Raw genomic sequence first — 6000 nt, forward strand, 5'->3', positions numbered from 1 at the left:
CTATTGGATTTAAGTATATTTTTGTGATGTTTGTGTGCTCATCTTGATTTTTAGATGAATGAATCTTTAGAAATCAAAATACACAAACAAAATATCTCAGCAATCAAACTGACTGTGTTCACAGAATGGTGAAGGCCATATACTCTTGTGATGGACACACAGATTCCCATTGAGAACACATGAAGGGCTAGGACATAAAGAACAGAACAATTCATGTTCCAAGAGCTGGTGGCAATATGCATTAATGGCTCTGTGATCTCTCCTGATAATCATAGCATTAGCCTCTTCATAGTTCTCCCCGCCCTCCACCCACATTCCCTCCATAACTTTGAGGATAGAGAAATGTTGAGGCTGAGGGAACTGAGATTGTTTAGCCTGCAGAAGAGAAGAATGAGGGGGGATTTGATAGCTGCTTTCAACTACCTGAAAGGGGGTTCCAAAGAGGATGGATCTAGACTGTTCTCAGTGGTAGAAGATAACAGAACAAGGAGTAATGGTCTCAAGTTGCAGAGGGGGAGATTTAGGTTGGACATTAGGAAAAACTTTTTCACTAGTAGGGTGGTGAAGAACTGGAATGGGTTACCTAGGGAGGTGGTGGAATCTCCTTCCTTAGAGGTTTTTAAGGTCAGGCTTGACAAAGCCCTGGCTGGGATGATTTAGTTGGGTTTGGTCCTGCTTTGAGCAGGGGGTTGGACTAGATGACCTCCTGAGGTCCCTTCCAACCCTGAGATTCTATGATTCTAAACTCATTTTCCAAATCAGGGTTTTTTTTCTGCTTTAGTTATTGAAAAAAAATTCATCAGCAACAAAGTGGTCTTAGAATGTATTTACATCAGCCTCTTTTTTCTATTTGTTTCAATGAGGGTGAACCAGGCCTAATTTTCAAATTACAATTTTAGACATTTTATTAATTCTGTCCTTAAAAACTACCTCTTCCATGAGACAATTTCAAAATCTATTTAAATCATCATCATTTATAAAACACTTATCACTTTGGTTCTATACCTGACCACTGTACGTGGATTAAATAGAGTACCACTAAGATTCCTTTGGGTAATTAATAAGATGTACTGATGTTTTGAATTTAACAAGATAATGACTTTTCCTCTAACTGATGGCAGGACAACAAAACATTAGATATTTCACATACTACTTTATATCAAAAGTATATGATAAACAATTTTACATAGTGGTTAATGCAATCCTGACAATTTGATTACTGTATGACATAACATAAGATTTCTGACATTCTGAAAATACTCAGCTGTTCTATTTTTAGACTATAGTTTTGATTCTCTCTTGTATCAATACAAGGTAACATGAGTATGTTCCTGTGGATCACAGTGCTGTGTCATTGCCCATCATCTGGAAACAATATCTTCCAATCACCATTGGTCAGTACATCATGACCTGCAAAATCACAAGTCACACTGTGATGACAGACATACCTGTTATAAAAACAGAGGAAATGCATATACTTGTTCTACTTTGTGATATTTTAACATATGCACTTGTAACAACACTTTCTGGTGAATGATGGAGAATGCTGCAATTTTCCTTGCATGCCAACTTTACCAATCACTGCTGCTGCTCTAATGTTGCATTTCACCTCGGTCACACTTCAAAAAAATCTCTTTCCTATTTTTTCCAACTGAATTTAGGCAAGACAAAATTGAAAGTCTTCACTGAAGAACTGCTGGAGTCACACAAGTTCAAAAGGGTACTGATAGTCTTTTACTTCATAAGCAGCAACAGTTATATTAATGCACCCATTACAGATTAGCTAGTTCCATATCAGTGGAGAAAGGGGGGAAAAAAACAACTGTCTGATATTAAACTCTCTTTGATCCTATTATCAGACCAAAAAACTAATAGTTTTAACAAAAAATAACAATGAATCTATAAAAGATACTATCTCCTGTCTTCTTGGTCCTAATGCTCAGCAAAGGAGCAGACTTCCTCAGTCCATCAAAGTAATTAGCTTCTACCTTAGACACATTCCCACGGGGATTCCTCACTTCATATTCAGGCTATGATATCATTAATCATAAAATGAAGACATTTCAGGCATACTCCTGATATCTCTCAGTTCAAGGAAAGGGCTTTGGATGAAATCCTGGCCTCATTGAAGCCAGTGGTACAACTCCAGCTGATTTCAATGGAGCCAGTGTTTCACCCATTAACATTATCCATGTCAAACCACACTTAGTGTCTGTGCATCCTGTCTCATATGAAATGAATCCCTCTGCTGGTATCAGATTAGTTCCTCATGGTGCCCACCAGGTGCTTCTTCTCAGTTTTGCTGGATCTCCACTAAATGGTTCAAGCCCCCATGGGTACCAGGAAAAAAATGCAGTTTCAAGATTTCAATATCCAGTGCAATATTTTATGAATACCAGAGTTGGAGAAGGATGCATATGATTAATGGAGAAAATGTCCATACGAGAACTCTTTGGGACAGACATGCAATCATTCACAATTTTATCATCAGCCTACATTATTATACAATGTGTTTTATTCAGTGAGAAGTAGAAAAGAAAAAAACCTTTATTTCTAAAATCAGTCAGGGAAAATAATTCATCTTACTTATTCCCACAAATCAGAGTAAATGATGCACATTCTTATGCAGAACAACAACATTATTACTGGCAAGTCAACCGTGAAGATGTGTAGGGCTCTGATTCTGAATCTCTAAATGTGGAATACTATACCTAGTTGAAACATTGTCATTAAATCCAGATCAGTGTACTGTCTGGGCTAAAGCAAAAATGAAAGCCAACAGAAGCATTGTGCATATTTTCTCCTTCTGAACTTTAATACACATGATGAGCTAACATAGTTAATCATGCATATCAAACTCACTCTTATGGCTAGGTACAATTCCAAGTAAAAACAACACACATTATACTAAGTAAACAAACCATTCACACACTGTATACAGAGTAAACAAATTGCCATTTTTACCAGATTGTCCTTGCAACATGTTCTTTAGCTGTGAATTGAACATTAATGTCTTATGTTCAATCAAGCCACAGACAGAACCCCACTGTGTAGAATATTCATTTTTCATTCCTTTTCCTATTTAATACCTTTTACTGCTCGCACCCAGGTCTCAACAGCTGAGTTGATTTTACTGGGAAATGTCTGCAGTAGGGTGACCGTACAGCAAATGTGAAAAATTGGGACGGGGGTGGAGCCTATATAAGAAAAAGACCCAAAAATCGGGACATCTGGTCACCCTAGTCTGCAATCACACGGTGTAGTCTTCCTCTAAAGAAATGTTCTCATTAACATAGTGATGGAAGACATTAAAAAGTAAGGAGATAAGCATTGTTTTTCAGGCTTTTATACCAAACATTGCAGTCACATGTTTATATTTAAAAGTAACGTTCTGATTAATACAGTTTTCTCTTGATGACTTGTTTAACCAAGAGTATTCTCTGATTAGTGTTTACTGTTGCAGCCTTCTGCTTGAAACCAAAAGAGAAATATTTCTGAGATCAGTTTCCAAACTTTATTTTTCATTCTTCCCTTCACATTTGGTATGTTTAGAGATTCTACATTAAACTATTTGTGACGGTAATTAAAAATTTCTGGAAGAGATTAAAATCCAGAATCTCCACGATAGCAGTCTCTGAAATGCTCAGAATCAGTTTGACAGGCAGAACTGAAGGGTCTCTGTACATGTCTGAGATGATGGTGTTTGGAGGAGGGATTTAGGTTTATCAGGAACTGGGGAACCTTTTGGGAAAGGAGAGGCCCATAGAGGAAGGATGGGCTCCACCGAAACCAAAATGGAACCAAATTGCTGACATTCAAAATTAAAAATGTCATAGAGGCATTTTTAAGCTAAAGGCTGGGGGAAAGTCAACAAGTGCAAAGGAGCACATGGTTTGGACAGAGATGTCCCATACAGGAGGCTCTATTAACAGGGATTCTCTGTATCCTAGTAAAAAGGAGGGGACAGAAGTTGATAAAAGACAGGTGGGAACTGAAAAGAAACAGTCAAACAAAAAAGAGTTCCCTTCAATTACATCACATGGAGGCAACTAAAAAGTGACAACTTGTATAAATGCTTGTATACAAATGCTAGAAGTCTAAATACTAAGATAGGCCAACTGGAGTGCCTGGTATTGAATTAAATTAAATGTCTACATGCATCCGACGAAGTGGGTATTCACCCACAAAAGCTCATGCTCCAAAACTTCTGTTAGTCTATAAGGTGCCACAGGACTTTGCTGCTTTTATAGATCCAGACTAACACAGCTACCCCTCTGATACTTGGTATTAAATGAGGATATCAATATAATAGGCATAACAGAAACTTGGTGAAATGATGATAATCAATTGGACATAGTAATACCAGGGAACAATATATATAGGAATGAGAGAATAAGTCATGCTGGTGGGGAGTAGCACGATGTGAAAGAAAGCAAAGAGTCAAATAAAGTAAAGTAAATCAAATAGTACCACAGAATGGACAGAAATTCCATGCTTGGATAATAAGAATGTAGCAGTAGGAATATACTACCAACCACCTGACCAGCATTGTGATGGTGATTGTGAAATGCTCAGGGAGACTAGAGAGGCTACAAAAACAGAAAACCCAATAATAATGGGGGATTTCAACTATCCCCATATTGACTTGGTACATGTCACATCAGGATGAGATACAGATATAAATTTTCTAGACACCATTCATGACTGCTTCTTGGAGCAGCTAGTTCTGAAACCCACAAGGAGAGAGGCAATTCTCGATCTAGTCTTAAGTGGTGCACAGGATCTGGTCCCAAAAGGTGAAAATAGCTGAACTGCTTGGTAATAGAGAATAATGTAATTAAATTTAACATCCTTGTAAAGGGAAAAATACCAAAGAAACACACCACAGTAATATTTAACTTCAAAAAGGGAAACTGCACAAAAATGACAACACTAGTTAAGTGGAAATTAAAAGGAACAGTCACAAGAGCAAAATGCCTGCAAGCTGAATGGAATTTTTTTAAACACACCAAAATAGAGGCTCAAAGTAATTGTACACCCCAAATAAAAATATATCATCAAGAGGACAAAAAAATGCCGCCATAGCTAAACAGAGTAAAAGAGGCAGTTAGAGACAAAAAGACATCCTTAAAAAATAAGAAGTCGTAACCTACTGAGGAAAATAAAAAGGAGCATAAACTCTGGCAAGACAAGTATAATTAGGCAGGCCCAATAAGAATTTCAAGAGCAACAAGCAAAAGACCAAAAAAACTAACACCACTTTTAAGTATATCATAAGCAGGAAGACTGCCAAACAATCAGTGGGAGTATTGGACAATTGAATGCTTGAGTGCTAAAGGAGCACTCAAGGAAGACAAGGCCATTGTGCAGAAGCTAAATTAATTCTTTGGGTATGTCTACACTACAAGAGTAGTTCAAATCAACTTAAGTCGAATTTGTGGAATCGACCTTACGAAGTCGAATTTGTGTATCCACACTAAGGACACTAATTTGACTTTGTGAGTCCACACTAACGGGGCAAGCGTCAACTTTGGAAGTGGTGCACTGTGGGAAGCTATCCCACAGTTCCCACAGTCCCCGCTGCCCATTGGAATGCTGGGTAGAGCCCCCAATGCCTGCTGGGGGAAAAAATGTGTCGAGGGTGGTTTTGGGTAACTGTCATCATTGAACCGTCAATCACGCCCTCCCTCCCTGAGAGCGCCTGCGGGCAATCTGTTCGTGCACTTTTCTGGTCAGTGACAGCGCGGACGCCACAGCACTGCGAGCATGGAGCCCGCTGCAGTTATGGCCGTTTTCACCTCCTCGCACCTTATCGTCCACCTCTTCCACAGTCAGCTGCTGAGAAATCAGGCTACTTTTCAATGGTGCTGCAAGCACTGGTGGACCATAGGGGACGTTTTACCAACATCAACGTCGGGTGGCCAGGCAAGGTTCATGACGCGCGTGTTTTCAGGAACTGTGGTCTGTTTAGACACCTGCAGGAAGGTAGTTTCTTCCCGG

The sequence above is a fragment of the Mauremys reevesii genome, linkage group 4 (assembly GCF_016161935.1).
Source record: "Mauremys reevesii isolate NIE-2019 linkage group 4, ASM1616193v1, whole genome shotgun sequence".
Classification (NCBI taxonomy): domain Eukaryota; kingdom Metazoa; phylum Chordata; order Testudines; family Geoemydidae; genus Mauremys; species Mauremys reevesii.